This window comes from Silurus aristotelis (genome assembly GCF_946808225.1).
Source record: "Silurus aristotelis genome assembly, chromosome: 4".
Taxonomy (NCBI): domain Eukaryota; kingdom Metazoa; phylum Chordata; class Actinopteri; order Siluriformes; family Siluridae; genus Silurus; species Silurus aristotelis.
In genome coordinates this window covers 31,186,034-31,205,302 of record NC_139577.1, presented here as the reverse complement: position 1 = coordinate 31,205,302, position 19,269 = coordinate 31,186,034, and the positions used below count along the sequence as shown (strand labels likewise).

The window sequence follows — 19,269 nt, the reverse complement described above, 5'->3', positions numbered from 1 at the left end:
GCAAAAACTCCTCATCTAGTGAAGAGTTACAATCTTATTTATATCTTATTTTAAGACTATTAGATTGTTTTAAGATTTTTTTTATTTTTTTGCTTAGTAAAGTTTAAAGTTAGTTATTTTACCTGCAATTTCTGCTTAATTACCATCATCATTTGAGGCCTTGCATGTTTTAAAGCTTAATTTTCACTGTAAAAACTGTTTAGTTTTTTCTAACCCAGTAAACCAATGCTCAATAATCGCACTTAGGAAATATTTATTCCAAATGCTTATGTCGACACCAGCCCATTTATTCACAACCTAATAACAAATTCTCAGACTCTACAATATTAAGTCACGACACTCGTTCCAAACATTATCCATTATATTTATAATTCTTTGGAACTTTGTTCTTTATACAAAGTACTTTTATTTTACTAGCTTTTTATTAAGTCATTCTGTATATTGATTTCAGTTGCTCATGCTGAATATCTTTGTGTTAAGTAATGACAAAATACATTCAATAATGTTTTGGAATTTGATAAGCAGCAAGTAATGATTTTGTCTTTTTTTTGCAAGGTAACTACTAACTTTATTTAAATAAATAGTTGTTGACATTACAATAATTATCCTGTTTAGTAGCTCTGGTTTTAAGATCCTTTCACAAAAATTGAGAAAAGCAAACTGTTAAAAAAAATTAACGAGCTAGTTTTAAGTTGATTAGACTAAATCGACTGTTCAGCATAAACGTTTTAATGCTTATTTTAAGACATTTTTTTTTTCTTTTCTAAAGCCAGGATAAGTTTTTTGATTTCAAGAAATCCAACCAAGTGTAATTATCTTCCTGCACTGGCAGATCATTTAACTTGTTTCTAGTCTTCTTAAATCATGCATTCATTTTTTTAATATTTAGACTGTTATTTTTTTACACTGTAACATATTAATGACAAATTCGACATAGAAATACTGGAAACAATAGTGAAATTGGTCGATTTGAGAAAGCAATGCAGCAGTACAGTCTCAGTGCCTTCAATCCCAGAAGGCAATGCAGCAGTACAGTACAATGTACTATGGTCGAGACTTTTTGGCTCGGCTAGTTAGTGATATATGAGATGACGGGTGCAGTGGCATTAACATGGAAGTTGAAGCTGATCTGTTTAAGCAGAGTGTATAAATGTGAAAGTGAGAGAGAGCTGAACAGAATAAAGGAAAAAGTACCAATGCATCAGTTTCTTTAGGTAGTGAGGGCTAAATCATGCTAGTACCACTATCAGCTGATAGTCGAATAGGCTTGTGGGGAATGTAGGAATCCAGTTTACTAAGGAATAATGAGTGTATAGTAAACTATAAAACATATATTTTGCCCAACTGAAGATTGTGTAATGATAGTGGAATACCAGTTGTTCAATATGTTTTTGTTTGGTGTCAGCTACATGTTAAAATGGCCCCAGCCCAAGAGTAAATGCAGAAGAAATGGCAGCTCTGGTGCAAGAAAAACAAACCTGAACTTTTAGCCGTCATGCCTGCAAGGCTAACCAAGGACTAAGACTGAACATGTGATGGATTTAGTGACTTCTGGAATCTTTAATGCTATTGTGGCAAATGGTCCACTGCATTTCAACTAAGCTTGCTAACTTAAATGCTTCCCAAACAGTTTATGTTTGTATGCATTGCAGCCCTGTGATAAACTTGTACTCTATCCAGGATGCATTAGCATTGTATGCTCCATGTTTTCAGGATATGCTGCATACTTGATCAGAATAAATTGCTTTCTAAGATAGAGGACATAATTGGCCCAATGTTACTTAGATATTTCTAACCAGTGACACTTTTCCATACAAATGAAAGTAGAATTAAAGAGTAATGTAAATGATTTTCACCCATCCAGATTAGGTCTTCGCAATTATCCCCCTTTTTTTCTAACCAATTTTGGTCTTGCTGAGCAAGTCGGATCCATGTTTGAGAGGAAGAAAAAAATTGCTGAGGTGTGATAAAACAAAATCCATTGACTTACACTCAAGGCACTAACAATGAGAATAATTAGCCCCAGAGTTTAGAATATAATGAATTCGACGGCCGCATGACCTTACAGAGTTTAAGTCAATAGCCATGACAATGTGAGCAAAATGTAGCACTAGGAAATGTGTGCCAGAGGTAAAACCTGAGATAAGCACTGTATTCGTGGTCTGAATTGCCGTAGATATTGCTACTTTCTTCGGTTCTGCTCTGTGGCCAGTTCTATGTTAGTTTAGTGCAGCTCCTTTATGCTTGATCTATTCAGGATCAGAATTAGGTCAGTGTTCCTGATCCCAGATCTGTGTTAAAAATGCCCAATCGCAAATGGCCTTAGTGTCGAAAGACTCCAGCTGATAAAGCCTGGCCATGTGTAACTACTTCAACAATGCAAATTGTTGAAATAGAAATGAGAGTTGGACATGTGCGGGTGGATGTGGCATTGACTCAACAATTCCTAAGCAATACTTCAAAATGTTTGACCTATATTCAGAAGTTGCTCAAAAATGTGTTAGGGTGGTTATATTTACAATCCCTGAGGTGCTTTTAGAGTTCGAGATAACCCGAAAATTACATTCCATTGATTTTCTAATGGCAAGATTTGATTCAAAAAAAAGCATAGAAAACAGTTTTTCAGTACCATAAGTTTAAATTAGTTTATGGATAATTAACACTTATTGTTAATTACCATTGCTCAGTAATTTACACCATATGATCAGAGAAATGTGAATGCTTATATGCGCCCATTCCAAAACCATAGACATTGACACGGATTTGATTTCCCCCTCTGCTGCTATAACAGCCTCTTCGCTGTGGGGATATGTGCTCATTCAGCCACGAGGGCATTAGTAATGTGAGGTATTGATGCTCTGGCCACTCAAGTTTTTCCAATCCAACCTCGCAAACACTGTCTTTGTGGACCTCGTACAGTGCACAGAAGCATTGTAATGATGGAACAGGTTTGCTCACTTGGTTCCAGTTAAAGGAAGTATAAATGACATAGCATACAAAAACATCCTAGACCAGATTATGACTTTTTTCTGTGAGGGCCACATCATTTCTTTTTCTTATGTATTTATATACTTTACTGTATATATATCTACCGGGTCTTTATATTTGCAAATGTTTTTGCTGCTGTAACATGGAAATTTCCCCACTGTGGGATTAATGAAGGTATATCTTATCCTATCTTATCTTATTAGTGTGGTGATTCTATTATTATTTTAAATGTATTTATTATGCCTCCTTATGTTAGATTAGTTTATTATTTTGTTATGTATCATACAGACAAATGAGCATTACTTTTTAAGAAATGTATAGTCCAACATTTGTTTTACGTTATGTTAAATGTACGGTTCTGTTGGTTGTTGGGTGAATTTAACAAATAATTAGGCCACGTTAATGACTAAGGGAAATTTTATTATCAAATACAAATTTAATATGACTAAAACTTATATTTAAAATAAAAATTTCTAAATATGTCTCTCGCTTAGTTCAGAAATGTTGTTCTAAATGTGGGTGGCCCATGGGCCGTAGTTTGGGGACCTCTGTTCTAGACAACTGTGAGCTTTTATTTTTGTGGCAACAGTTTGGAGAAGAACCACATATATAAGTATGAAGGTCAAGGGTCCATGGACATTTGTCCAAACAGTCTGTGTATTGGCTACACAAATAGTATTCTAGCTGTTGCTTTAGATGATGGCTCAAGCTATCTCCATTCCTACACCAAGACTTTGAAGCATTTTATAATGATCCTCCATTAAGCTTGTGATTCAAAAACCCCACTGTAGAAACATTGAGGTGTTGTTTCATGTTCATTTGAATGGAATTATATAGATGAAGGTAAAAAGGCAGATACAGACGGTACAATATTAGGAGTGTGGCAGTCAACTGGATGACAAAGTCCTGGTTCTTTAAGAGGTGTAAAGTGCCAGGCGATGCTTTTGGACATTGAACACATTTGTTGCCAAGAGCATGTCCTCAGCATTAGTAGAAAGGTTTCCTCAAGGGTGCGAGTTTTGAATTCTTAAATGCTTCTCAAAGGAATCTTTTTTGGCAAGGGGAACACTCTTGGGCTGTGCATAGAATCTTACTAGCTCCAGAGATTGTTATTCCGATGCCAAGGATTGTTCAAGTCTTTAATAATAGTACCATCTTCCTTAGTAAGATAAACATTTTCTGCTCGATATCTAACCATGATGTCAAAATGCTCCAATCTGCTATTGTTTCATGTTATTTTGAATCCAAATATGGCCAATGAGTTGATGTACTTGTAGCAGTGTGGAAGCCAATTGAGTCAGTTGAGGTAGCTGAGAGACAGAGTTGTGGTGGTGTAATGTGTGGAAAGCATTAGCCAACACTTTCTGACATTGAAGGTATACAGTATGTTGCTAAGAACAGGAAGAAGATTTTAAACTAAAGGTTTCCCCAATGGATAGTTAATGGTTTCTCAGTTGGGTTTACTCTGGATCATTTTAGAAAGTTAACTGCACTATTGCAGCGTTCTGCCTTGAATTTTTGAACCAGAAGGTTAACCTTAAGTTTGGAACACTTTATCACAATTTAGCATCTTCTCTAAAACTGTGTAGTACTTCGTCACATTTGATTTAACGTCCACAAAGTACAACCCACGGTCCAAATACGGCCCACCCCCACATTTGGAACGGCCCTATGAACAACAGCAGAGTCATAGAACAAAGAAATAAACGAATCTAGCATTTCGAGGTATAATAAATACATTTAAAATCAGAGTAACATCACAATAATAGAAAGGTTTTTAAAAAAAGGCTGATCTAAAGGACTGGATAAGAAAATGGCATCTGCTAAATATGGTGATTGTAAGTCAAAAGATTTAACTGACATGTTGTATTGCCATGCTGTATTTCACATGTTTTGAAGGCTCTTTGGCTGCTTACAATCTTTGGATCTTTGTTCTGCATCAAAAGTTTGGAGTTTTAACAGAGGCTTTTCTAATCAGACAGGTCACCAAGTAGAAGCTCTGCATTAGAAAGCAAGGAGTGCTTAGTATCTTTTAGGCGAGATAGCCCTGCAAACATATCAACATTTATACCATAGGTGATGGCGTGTTTATTTCCCTCTAATGGTTACAAAGTGCAAATCAGCGGTGACTAATTCCAGGAATACCAACGTAATCATTTAAATAAAACTTTTTTTAATCCATTTATGTTGAGCATCAACTGTATACAGAAGATCCATGTGAAATTCCTGGTATTATAGAAATAATAGCGTATTACAACAAGAACAATGATTGGATTTGTTTAGAAGAAATAAACATCTTCTGACCAATCAGAATCGAGATTTCAGTAAAACCGCCTCCTTTGGGACGTAAATTGTTATACAACGTCCGCCTCTGAAACCGCTCTGAACTCTGCACCCTTCTGTTCGTGCTCTCTTTGTTTCTGTCTCTTGTCTAAATCGTCACTTTTTTCCTCGCTCACAATTCCCTTTAGCATTTTTCCTTTGTGGATTTAAAAATAATACCAAAAAAAAAAAAAAAAAAAAACCCAACAATACAGTTCAGCAGATCTCTCCTGATTTGCCCCCTTTCTTCCCTAATCTCCTCCCACATCCCCTACTCAGCGGCCATTTGATGTTTAACAGAAGCCTTTTGTTGCTTATACAGATCTCTGATATCCACATGTACACACTGGCCATTACAGAATCAGTCACAAGTTATGTAATAGCTCAGGAAAAAAAAAAAAAAAAAAAAGGGTCAGGCAGGGACAGCGAGAGGAAAAGAGAGAGAGAGAGAAAGAGAGAGAGAGAGAGAAAGGCAGAATGAGGTACAGAGAGATGAAACGAGATAACAGAGTGCGAGAGGAACACATTCATGCATTGAATCGGTTTATTTATCGTCCCACAAGTTCATTTCTAGTGAGGTATTTTTTTCTCTTATTAACTTACAACAACTTGTATATTTGGGATGATTTGGAAATGGTGAGGAGAATGTGAATGAAGGTGGATTTACATCATTTGATTGGCAACGCAGCGCAAGCTACAGCATGTCTGATATTGCAGATATCTTCTGTATGCTACTTCCTGTAGAGAAACACAACCACATTTTAGTCCTGGCATAGTCTTTGAAATTGTCAAGCGAAGGTAAAGGTTTTTCTACGTGTTTTTTTTTTTGCTTTATGTAGCGAGTATGACATTTTCAAGAGCAACGCCGGGCAATTAGTCCGGAATCCACAAAGAATACGCTTTAATCTTATTTTTCCCTGATCAGCTTACAAGCGAAAGCTTTTTAATTAAAAGTTAAATAAAAGGGCTCTTCAGAAGACTGATCCAATGTGAAAACGCTTCAAAATAAAGAGGAATTTTGTTATTTATGAATATGAATGTTTCCAAAAAACCCCTTTGGATTCCCTTTTCTAACGTCGGACGCACACTGTGGGATTTTTAACAGCTTTTCGCGATTGTTGCAAGTCAGACTGTATGTATGAACGTGACATAAACTCACGTCAAAAACTGCCGCACACAAGAAAAACCATCGTCCGAATTTCGTCCATCCGTCATTCAGATTTGCGTTCTCTCGCTATTGGTAGCGAGAAGCAAACAGAAACAGTCTGTAGAGTTAATTTTATTCACGACATGCCTCGAGAATAAAAACGTCATACAAACACACAACTTTTCCCTCCTTTTGTCCACCTGACTCGTTCAGACGTTTTCCCTGAGCTGCTTTAAAGTTAATTGCATCATCTGGTTCAGCGCTCCTATTGGTTCTTGGTTGGACGGCCGTCGTAGGAGAAGTCACACTGCAGGAAAGTCTGTAATTTCTTGCCAGAATTTCATTCGAGGAAATAAAATATCGTAGCGCCCATTAATCGGCTGTTGGCGAACAAGTCAAACCAGCGACCGAAAACTAGATTTTAACCGAGGACTCTTTTAGGATTTTCACGTTTTGTTGACCAAACCGTTGCCAAAATCGCACGGCTTAATCGAACCTGTTTACTTTGCATAAAAGTCTAATTATTATTATTATTTATATTATTATTAGATAAAAAAAAAAAAAAGAGTGTAAGAGGAACGTAGTAATGCGTTGAATTCTTTTATCGTAAGTTAATTTCAAGTGAGTTTTTATTCAATTATGATTAAACAAGCATAGCTTACAACAGCTTGTATATTTGGGATGATTTGGAAATTGTGAGGCGAATGTAAATGGAGGGGGATTTACATCATTAGATTGGCAACGCAGCACAAGCTACAGCATGTCTGATATTGCAGATATCTTCTGTATGCTACTTCCTGTAGAGAAACACTTTTTTTTTTAGTCCTGTCCTAATTAAACCTATTTACTTTGCATATACTGTAAGTCTGATGATTTTTTTTTTTATATTATTATTATTTTGTCCTGATCCATGTTTTAAAAACTAACCTTTCAACAGCACCAACCAAAACAATGATATTTCTGCCTTTCCTATATATTATTACCTTTGTAAGGATTATAAGGTCGTTTCCCGTTTGAAAGCTCCTTCCTATCTGCTTCAGCCCGTTTTCATTGTTCTTTTTTTTTATGGGGCATTCAGGATGTTATGCGTAACCTAGAGTTCATGTTGATGACACCTTTGAGAAGGAAGTCAGCTAATACCGGACATGAAACATCATGAACCTTGTTAACTACTTAAAGAGACAGTTCCAGTTGACGCAGTCAGTGTCATATTTAAAACTCATTTCATATTAAACCCAGAGTGGGTCTGATTCAGTGCTCAGTTACTTACACTTATAAAGATATACACCATTTATATAAATATAATAGTCCTGTGTGCTTTTTTGAACATCACGGCTCATATTTATTCCCCATTTGCTGTTATAATCACCTCCATAGTTTTAGATTTTGTGAAGATTTGTGCTCATACAGTAACAAAGGTGTGAGTAAAGTCAGGTACTAATGTAGGTGAGGTGAGGAGGCCTGGGGTGCATATATCAGTCAACATATATCTCAACCATATCTTCATGAAACTGGCTTTGTGCACGTGATCATTGTCAGGTTGAAACAGGTTTGGGTCCACAGTTTAAGTAAAGGGGAAATGTAATACTATTAGAATTATGTGCCTCCACTTTGTGGTAAAAGCTCGTGAAGGACCCTTATATGAGTGGAAAGTCAGGTGTCCCTATACTTTTGCTCATATGGTGTGACTTGTGAACAGATGACAAAAACTGATCTCAATCTGGCTGGCTGATTAAATTTAAACATCTCATTAAATTTTTGCAAATAGCTGAGGTGAAAGTTGAGTTTTTATTAGATAAGATAGTTTGCATAGTCTTATTTAGCCAAAATGTGCATTAGCAAAGTTTCAGTTCAAAACGTGCAGAAAAAAAGAAAAACTATTTTAACACATTAAACTTCTGGACATGAACTACTGCATTTACTCACAAGAGATTTGAAAGAAAAGCCTCTGCTTTTCAGGTGGTATAAAAAATAGGGCTGGCTAGTTCAGTAGCTAATAGCTAATAGCTAGTCAGTGCTTTGTACTGTATTTGAAATCCTTTGCTAACATTAAAACAATTAACCTTGGTGTGTGGGTGATATTTTTGGCCTCTTTTTGAACCTAAAAAATATGAATACAGCCAAATAGAATATTTAATGATCAAAAAGTGGTTAAAAAACAGTATCTAAGAAAAACATTTTACCCATTGTCTGTATGAAAAATTATTTTTATATAGAGCAACGGGCTGAAATCTATTCATTTCTCTTATAGCTAAAACTTAGAATTTGTATAACAGCCTTTCAAGTGCCATAACAGCAGCAGTTCATAAATCACTTCCTTTTAGATATTAATGTGGACAAAGGTATTGGGACACTTGACTTTTCCAGTCATATGTGGCTCTTCCCCCAAAACTGTTAGCACGATGTTGGAGGCACGCAATTGTACAAGACGTCTTCGGATGCAGTAGCATGAACAAAAGCCAGCTCCATCAAGATATATACTTTACATTGGTTGAAGTGAAAGAGCTCCTGCTATGGAGCTTTAAACCCTCTTAACCACCTCTGGGGGGGATGTGAACGCTGACTGCACTCCGGGCCTCCTCACTTCACCAACATCAGTACCTGACTTTAATAACACCCTTGTAGCTGAATAAGCATTTCTTCATGCACACTCCGAAATCTAGTGGAACACCTTCCCAGAAGAATAGACTCCATTATAACAGCCGATGGGACTAAATGCAGAGTGGGATTTTAAAAAGCATGTACCAATCTTATTGTACTTATTATTGTATTGGATCGTTTTATGTACTATTGTATTGAACTAATCAAATATGCTGATTCACACCACTGGGATCATTGTCCCATATGTTTATTTTTTTAGCTAATTGACTCAATGAAAGCGTTATGACAGATTTTGAGTTACAGTATGTCAGTTTTTCAATGCATGCAACAGTATTATGGACGTGTATGTTATAAAATAACCATAATTTCTTTTACATTGTTTAGGCTGGCTTACACAGGGGCAGTTCTGGTCAAAGCATATAACGAATCTGAAAGTCATATTAACCTGAACAGTGATTCAAATGACTCAAGTCACATTTTAGAACTAGTTTGTAAAGTTTTAGTAAAGTTTGTAAAGTTGTAGCATTCTACAACTCTCATTGGTGTATAGATTTACAATTTATTCTATTTGGAAATGTCTCAAGTTAGATGAAATACAATATAAAGACAGCTGTTGGAAGAGTAGAGGTTTTGATTAGGGATCTAGCAGTGACCATCTTACAACCCTGGGATTCAACCGTGCAACCTTCTGACAAATAGAACCCAAGTATAACCTGTGAGTTTTTAAAAATCCTCAGCCCACGTCCAAGCATTGTTTTATTTAATCACTCATGCTAATTCAATTTGCTTCATAGGTGCTGCCTGCTCTCCAAAAAACATCATCTAATACTGAAACTAATTCGTTTCAGCTGTTTGAGAAATACTTGTATGAAACAATATATCTAAATAAATCAAAATATTCTGTCCGTGCACTGTTTTCTCAAACCCCACCTTGAAGCGAGTAATATCTGATATCTGGTGCTCTTCGGGGGAGAGTACGCAGGAGAGTTGGAGCGCTCAGGGGCAGATATGTCTAAGGTTATTCCAAACTGAAGTGCTGAAAATCAATTGCTACAAACGGCCCTTTTACAATAACTTCATCATGATTTAAAGGATGAACTGATAAACTTGATGCATAGGCACATTTTTTTTCCTTTTTTTTTTTTTTTTTTTGCATCAGCTTCTAAAAAGATTATTGGTTACCAGAGGTACATATTGCATACAAAAAAAAAAAAACTTTGTGATACTCAAGAAGATAAAACAACCAGAACTAATTGCTTTCAGAGATCAGCTGGTACAGCACAAATATAAAACATAAATAGATAAAGGTGCTATATGCTTGTTACTAACAATTATCTCATTCATGCAAATGAGCAGTTGAGGGTCAAGGGCTTTGCTCAAGGGCCCAGCAGTGGTAGCTTAGTGGTGATGCGATTTGAACTCGTAAACTTCTGATCAGAAGTCCAACATCACCAATGAGCAAACAAAAAAAAAGATAATATGGAAAGTTATTATCTATGACATAATGGGAAGGGTGCAGAGCAGGGACTAGATGAAAGTGGTGTCACTTCAGAATGGACTACTGCCATTAACTCAATTAGCATGCGCCTCCTGTCCTAGCATATTTCATTGTTTTTCCTGCTCTAGCGCACCCGATCCAGCTAATCAGCTGATTAACAATCCCTGAGTCAAGGTCGGTGAATTAGAGCTGAAAATCCACTGAAATGTGCATTAACCAGGATGCTCGATGACCTGTGTGCTCTTTTGCCAATAAGACCTTGCCTCTGGAGTTTTATACTATACTACACCTATCACTGCGCACCTCCACAATGATGGACCTGTAATGAAGGGACATGCGGTGTTGAGGATTATGACGGGTTCCCTTTTAAGTCTGGTTTCTTTCAAGGTTTCTTCCTAATGCTATCTCAGAGAGCTTTTCCTCACCACTGTCACCACTGGCTCGCTCATTAGGGATAAACGTACAGTTAAAAGAAACACATTTCTAAGACTTACACTCTTTTCTACAATTTTATAGCCGTTTTATCTCTGTAGAGCTGCTTTGTGACAATGTCCATTGTTAGAAGTGCTGCACATATTCAGTAAAAATTCATTTAATTGAATTAAAACTACAGTCACACAGTATGGAGCGACCGCCATAATAAAATCCTTTTCGGATTTTATAACACGTTATGCATTTCCATGTTCTCTACATCAGATGATTATGATGAACACCCTTCAGTCTGGTGCTGAAAATGGACCAGTGTTATCGGTTGCAGTGGCACTCAGTCAGGACCATGTTATACCACTAAGATCATTCATTTTTAATAAAGATTAATACACAATATGGACAAAAGAGTGACTTTTTCAGCCATATGTGGTTCTTTACAAAACTTTTACTACAAAGTTGGAATCACACAATTGTATTGGATATCTTTAGATGTAGTAGTATTACATTTTCCATTGAAATTCACTTGAACTAGGAGACCAGCTCTATTAAAATATGATTGGAAGAGTGGAGGTTATTATAAAAGTAAATTGGGGTTCAATACGGAATGGGATTTTTAAAAAACGCCTCAACAAACCATATAACAAGTTGTCAAAAAACTTTTGCCCGTATACCGTGTTATAATCGTACAATGGAAATCCGCCCCAAGGCGGTTTTGGAAAATAGTCTATCGCGTGTGCTATCTACGTGTTTATAACCCAGCGTACGGTTGAACTCAGATATTGTACATTGCTGTATTCCATATTTATAGCATTCGATGCATGGCATCGGAGTCTATAAATGGCTGTAATGTATTAGCCTATATAAATAGTTCTCCAGAATACTGCAGTTGCAGCTGTGAGCTGCGCACTCGGCTCTGACGCACACGGCTCCGTATGCATTCTGTGCGTTGCTTGCCACTGTGGGCTTCATGAGCCAGAACAGGTTTTGCTCTCCAGGCAAGAGCCGTCCCGGTGCGACCCAACAGTGCTGAGGAAGCACACGGAGGCAGGAGGGAAAGGGAACAGTTTGCACTGTAACCAGGCCAAATTTTCAATGTTCCTCAGTCAGATGAAAGGGCATATCCCTGCGAGAGCACTAATCACTGCGTAATTGTATGTTCTCCTGCAAAATTAATGGACGCCATTGATTTGATTAATACAGACACGGCAGGATGCTAATATCCAATTAAAAGCCAACCTCACGGTACATGACGGTTACGGGCTGGCCTTGTACTGAAGCACAGCACACACATACACACAAACACACACACATTTATCTACTGAAGGCCAAATAATATGGTTTAAACAGGGGTCGTGGTACCTCACTATGGCCTATGGATTGGAAGGTCATGAGTTCAAATCCCAACACTACCAAAATACCACTGCTGCGTCCTTGAGCAAGGCTTTCTTGTACCTTTTGTATTATTAAATGCAATTGTCTATAGAATATTTCATTTATTTTTACTCTGAAGAATTTCCTTCAGGATAAATAAAGTTCTATCATATCATATCTTATCCAACTGAGATATCATGTGGTACTCATTAAAAGATGACAGCAATTAGTGGCTGTGTGAAAGAAAAATATGCTTTCCATCAAGATTTCTTTCTTTCAATAAAGCAGTTGTTATGTACAGAATTTCCTAACTGTCCCCCAAAATCAGTCCGTCTCCACGTCAAAATAATGCCATGCCGTCTTCCTTTTCGGGGCGCAGTCTTAATCCGAATTCTGCATCGCATTTGGTCTTGATGACGCCTACTGTGGCCTGTAGCATCAAAGGCTTTTCCCAGGCCAAACTCATTAATCTCTGAGCGACTGCATCGAAGCACGCGAGTTCAGTTTGTCATGGCGAGATCAAAACCTACTGCAGCGTCAGGCAAGGCAAGATTTACAAGCTGGGAAAGGACTATTTGAGGCACGCCAGCTGATGAACTAATTGCAGTTGCGTGTTTTGCATCAAAACAGGGGAGAAGAATGAACCTTTTGGTTAGGAATGTCGTTCGGTATTTAACACTGAACTACAAGTATAAATAGCAGGGCGATCATGTCATTTATTATATAATTTTATGGCCACCTGCCTAATATTGTGTTGGTTCCCCTTTTCCTGCCCAAACAGTCCTAAATTAGGGGTGCAACGATTCGCAGTCGATCCTGATCGTACGGATTATGACTCACGGTTCGGCATGCACGTGAACCACGGATTAATTGCTCGTTTTTTTAACTTGCGGATTATTCGTATTGTTTTTTACGTTTTTTTCCCTGCCAATACTGCTTTTGAAGTAATTTCGTAACTACACGGAGCATTCGTGTTCACGTGAATGGAACGTGTTCATTAATTCAATTCAATTGTATTTGTATAGGGCTTTAAACAACGAATATTGTCTCAAAGCAGCTTTACACAGAATCCGTCAACATTCGAATCGCATGTTGGAGCATTTTCTTGCTAAAACTTTTCTTGTAATAAATGAAAAGCAAAATTGTCTCCTCCATTTTTTTCTTTTTTTTTTTTTTTCAATGATACAGAAAATAATCCGATCCGTGACTCAAAAAACGTAAAGTGATCCGAACCGTGAGTTTTGCGATCCGTTCTACCACTAGTCCAGCCCCGTCGAGCATTAACAGCATTAACATTTTTAGACATTTGAGCTACAGTACAGGAGCTCGCCTGTTGGATCGGACCGCACGTGCACCCATGACCCTGTCGCCGGTTCACCACTGTTCCTTCATTGGACCACTTTTAATAGATACTGACCACAGCAGACCGGGAACATCCCTGCAGTTTTGGAGATCCTTTAACCCAGTCGTCTAGACGTCACAATCCTTGTCAAACTCGCTCAAATCCTTACACTTGCCCATTCCTTCTAACACGTCAACTTTGAGGACAAAATGTTCACTTGCTGCCTAATAAATCCCACACACTAACAGGTGCCATGATAAAGAGATAATCAGTGTTATTTACTTCACCGCTCATAATGTTAAAATGTCATAATGTTATGACTGGTCGGTGTAACAGACGGTACAAATCCATGTTAAATAAATGCTGGCTGTTTTGGAAATCAAGTGCACCTGTGGAAAAAAATCTCTCTGGCCTTAAACGACTACCCTGAAACTAACAATGACGCAGTGTCACAGTCTCTGGGTGGACACTGCGCATGCTTGCATACACTCACATAGAAACAGCACTGGGTTGGCACACTAATAAAGTGTAGTTCCTGCACGCTAGGGATTCTGCTCTCAGAATGGCTGTCCTCGTTTGAACTTTCCCTCGGTGAAGCTGCGCCAGGTTTCTGCGAGGCACAAGGAGACTCGCTCGCCTCGGTGCCTGCGCTGCCGATCTCGCATGCAGGCCGCGCTTCTCACCTACGAGTTAGCCGAAAAGTTTTTTTTTTTTTTTCTTCTTTCTCGCAGAACATTTTGTTTTTCCCTTTTCTAGTGTAAGGTTTGGAAATGTGCGCTAGGTTGAAGGAGAGATGTCTTCCCCAGTAACACGCTGGAATCTCAGTGTGCCTTTAGTATTACATAATGCATTACATAACAAGAGTTTATTATCCAGCACTGGGTCTGTCTGTCTGTCTGTCTGTCTGTCTGTGGCTGTTCTGGTTTTCAAAAGCATTATTAACAGGGATGTTCATCCAAATATAAAGCTGCGTTTGACGAAACCACATCAGCTACATTAAAAAGAAAAAGGGGAAGTGCGTCCTGTGTGTGAATGAACAAACAAAGCGTACCTCAATCATTCATGTTTAATTGCAGGCTTGCTTTAGCGTTCACGAGGAAGCGCTTCTGTTTCTTCCTGTTTACTGCTAAACGTATTTTACCTCGTCGGTGGATGTGGCTCGGCAAAGCAACCAGCCAAACTCACCCACGCGGTCGGAAACGCCAAGCGTTAATGAAGGGGTGGGGGGGGGGGGGGGGGGGGGAGTTAATTGTTCCGCATGGGTTGTCGGCAAAGTAGGTCAGGCTCAGTATATCTCAATTAAACAAGGTGGGAGGAGGGAGAGCGGAAATCGAGCGAACTTTGCCAGCAGTATTTTATATGCATGCGCAGGCACAAATGCACACATGCAAACTAGTCTGAATTGAGGGACAAAGTGAACAATGTTGCAACACTGAACTCCGAATGTGGCGAGCAGCGGTGGACAGTAGCAAAGTAAATGGAATTCATTACTGTAATAAAGTAGCATTTTCACGTGTCTGTACTTCACTGAAGTATTTTTTCAATTTGCGAGACTTTTATTTTAACTTCACTACATTACATTTGCTTTTACTTTTTTTTTAATCAACTACGTTTTGCAAAATTAGACGCTTCTTATTAACGAGCGAATAAAAACTCTTCAAACACGCAACAATTCACCAATCAGGGTCGAGTGCACGCTCTGTTTTTTGTTTTGATTGCCGCTCGGTGTACAGCAAGCAGACCTTTTAGAGATGAATAAATGATGGAAGAAACTCCAGACTCGAACTCGCCACACCACACGTGACCTTATTTGTGCCCTTTTTTTTAAGTAGTTGAAAAGAAGATTTTGGGCTCATGATCATTGTAATAGAAATCAGTTTTTGACTCATTAATATCATTCTATTAATAGATCAGTGTGCTGAGAGTCACAGAGTCTTTTCACATAAACTCAGTTGATTGAGTAAAAAGTCTTGTGACAAAAATGATAATAGAAACATTAAAGCCGTAAAAAATCATAGTACCTTGGATACTTAAGTACATTTAAAGGCAAATACTTTTTTACTTTTACTCAAGTGAACCTTTAAAAGGAGCGCTCTTACACTTTTACTGAAGTAATATTTTACAAAGTGTATCTGTAATCTGTACTGTAACTTAACAACATGGTTTCTGTAGTTCATGCACCACTGTTAGCAAGAGACATACATGTTTCAGGTAATTAATATGATGAAAATGCTTGTCCGTCTTGCCCAATCCGGTGGTATTGGGTAGTGAGGTCATCAATTAGTGCTGCCAATGACCTTTAGTGAGTGTAACATCTCAGCAGGTAAAAAAACATAGGCAGGTGCCTGAGAAAGCGTCGTAGAGATGACACTGTATAGTGTATAGAGGAGCCTCAGAGAGAAGAAGCTGAAAAGGAAATGCTAGCAGGACACCGGGGTAAGAATGCAGCCAGCATGAGAAAAGTGTGGGGGTAACAGCTGTGCCTGGGATGCAAATGCATCGAGGGGATTTAGGACCCAGGGCAGGTGTGTACTTTTAGTCGTGGTTCAACTTGAATTTTCTTTTTACTTTTTTTTTCTAGAAGTGAGACTATTTTCAGCTACACGTGGTGGTGGAGTTCAGTGATTATGGTTTTGGGCTCGAATCGAAAGGTCACAAGTTCAAATCCAAGCTAAATATTGCAGCTTGTTGGTGTTGAGATCAAAAGTCCAACATCGTATCCACTGAGTTACCCCTTACTGACACCACCAAGCTGCAACTGCTGGGCCTTTGAGCCAGGCCCTTAACACTCAACTGCTCTGTTGTAAGTCGCTCTGGAAAAGATCATCTACAAAATACCACAGACGTAAATGTCAGTTATTCAGCTGAACAGTTAAGGGTCTTGCTCAAGGGCCCAGTGGTGCAGCTTAATGGTGCTGGGATTTGAGCTCATGAGCTTCTGATCAGTATGTCAAAGCCTTAATCAGTGAGCCACCACATCCCGTAGGTTATTACTATCTGTACAAGTTGAAAAACATGGTTGGGTTCTGTTCATCACAATAGTAAAACGGCATTGTTGTGGTGTGTATATACAAAGTAACACGAAGGAATTGAAAATGCAAATGACTGCAGCTTTAAACGTGGTTTTTTTTTCCGGCTCCATTGTTAAAACGCACAGATGCAGAAGTTGCATCTTCATGGCCCCGATTTGATAAACCTAAGTACGGATTAAGGGACGGTATCATTTGTTGTTGTCATCCACATGTAATCCAACAAATTCTGGCAAATTGTGGAAAAGAGATTTTGTTAGAATACAAGAGGTTAAAAAAAATGCATTTTTAAAGCTTCTCAAATTCCACTGTTTTTCAATTGTTTCTATGGTTCTGTACATGATTTGTCAAATGCCTGATTGGTGGAATTTGATTCAGCAATAACTAGGCTTGTATAGTCTTGTGTATAACCAGGCAATTTTGGCAGGAAAGAGCAGAAGCAGTTCTCAATTGGAGCACATACAAGGAAGCACTAAATGGACCAAAATCTGTAATATATATTTAGTAAGGAAAAGACAATAACTTAGGCAAACCAATGAATTGGTCAAGGGTTCAGTCCTGAGTTTGGGTTTCTGCCTATGCACAAATCTTCCTCCTGGTACAGTGAGTAAATTAAACCCTCCAAATGTGCTTTTTACATGAACTGGCTTCTATATAATCATGTGTTTGTGTGCTAGTGTAATGCCCCCTGATGATTTTGGGATCGCCAAACTCGCCAGTTCTCTGAACAGTCACAGTTGATGATGGAATGGAAAATAAACAATAATAAATGATTGTAGTGAATATGCTGCATATGTTATATGATATGGCTGCAAGTGCACAGTAGGGATGGTAAGATTATAATTAATAATGATAAAATCTAGTACAATGTAAACAGTACAGTACTGTGTACATAAATTAGCATTTTTGGGGTGGCGACTGTTTATCGCGGGGGTCTTGGAACTTTACCAATTCGATAAACGAGGGATTACTGTATAATTATATATAATTATTACTAGATGTGCTTGACCTTGATTGATTTCTCCTCACTAAACTAATTCTCGAAACACGTTCTCTCAGCATCGCTGCTGTTACGTGAATATGACGTATCACAACACTACGGAGACCGAGGCGCGGCATTGAATTGAATTGAATTGAATTTCATCATAAAAGAGGTGAATCGTATGCGTTGTATCAGTAGCTGCTTCATACGTCTTGAATCTTTAATGTATTGTATCGTTGGCTATGCATCGAGATGCGATGTAATGGAGACGCTCATCACTAATGCACAGAAAGAATTTGTATGCCAACGACTGTGTAGTTGGAAAGGGAAGGTTGAGTCAAATTGTAGCCACACCAAGCTGCCACTCCCAAACCCCTGAGCAAGGCCCTTAACATAAAATAGCTGTGTTACATCAGACTAGTTCAGATTGAACACACCTCTTTTGCTATTTACTATTTGCATCTCTCTTAGTGATTTCTGAGCCACACTGAGGGTGAGGTGGAGTAACAAATACAACATGAGATAAATAACACGTTCAGGAGAGAATGTGTGAGAGAAAGGCAGGGTTTTGTTTCGTCTGAAACTAGCAGTCAAGTCCTGCACTTCCAGGTGGAATGTCATAGATTGAAATTCTCCTTTGGCTGAGCTAGGACTGGAAAGAAAAACAAAAAGGAGAGGAGGTGAGGTACTGAGTAATTGAGCACATTTGCAAGTTTCTAAACAGCACTAAAATAAAGGAGCTGATCTTTTGACCTCGAGCGACAGCTTCGGGTTTTTGGAAAACAGGAAATGGCCTGCAAAACTGCTATGGAAAAATATCTATTTCCAAAGTCATTAGTTTTTCTATCTTTGTCAAGTCATATAAATGCGAATTATGAGGTATGTTAGAAGGGCCTTCATTGTGGTGCATTAGAGAAAACATTTGTCCAGTCATATGTTGTATTTTGCAAGTTTGAATTCTGGCAATGCCATTGCCACCAATGGCTAAGTTTATAGAGTGATAATGTTAGCCATTGGCACTAGTCATTTATGTTCATCGATGACTTCATTGATGGAGAAGAGAGATGTTTGTGTATTTCTAATGATGGTGTTGCCCTGTGATGTTAGCATGAGAAGCAGTGCCCCCCCCCCCCCCAAAAAAAAGCTATGAAGCTTTGAAAAATGAGTAACTGTTCAGCTGAAATAGAGGACTTAATGCAATAAACCTCCACACCACATAAATCTTACTAATGCAAATGAGCGTTTAATCCATGCTTCAGGCACAGCTCAGGCTAACGTCTGGTGCGCTAATTTGTTACATTATGGCTGACGCGAATAGCTCCAGTAAAGCTTGCAAAAGCCAGCGAGCTCATTTGTGAAAACACAAAAAAAATAAATAAAACCTGAAAACATTGCCTGAAATTAACCAGTTCAAGAGACATTGGGGTCATCTTGGTCTTTTGGGTGACTGCATGTAATCCGTGTCTTAGTTGTTCAGCTTTGCTTAAACCTTCCGTAACGTTCATTAGATCCATTGAAAAGTATAAGAAATGTATAGCTCGGCAAAGCCAGCTTGTCCAA

The 19,269-nt window shown here is 38.3% G+C and overlaps 1 protein-coding gene and 1 long non-coding RNA gene across 2 annotated transcripts in view; one reads left to right on the top strand and one right to left on the bottom strand.

Annotated features, from left to right (window-relative positions):
- Positions 1-19,269, top strand: part of nr3c2 (nuclear receptor subfamily 3, group C, member 2) — a 131,447-nt gene that overhangs the window by 6,703 nt on the left and 105,475 nt on the right. The window lies entirely within an intron of this gene.
- Positions 908-17,549, bottom strand: LOC310724642. The gene is made up of 2 exons (XR_014533122.1): positions 10,758-17,549; positions 908-10,706 (listed from the first exon to the last, which is right to left on the bottom strand). It is a non-coding gene; the product is annotated as an uncharacterized lncRNA (long non-coding RNA).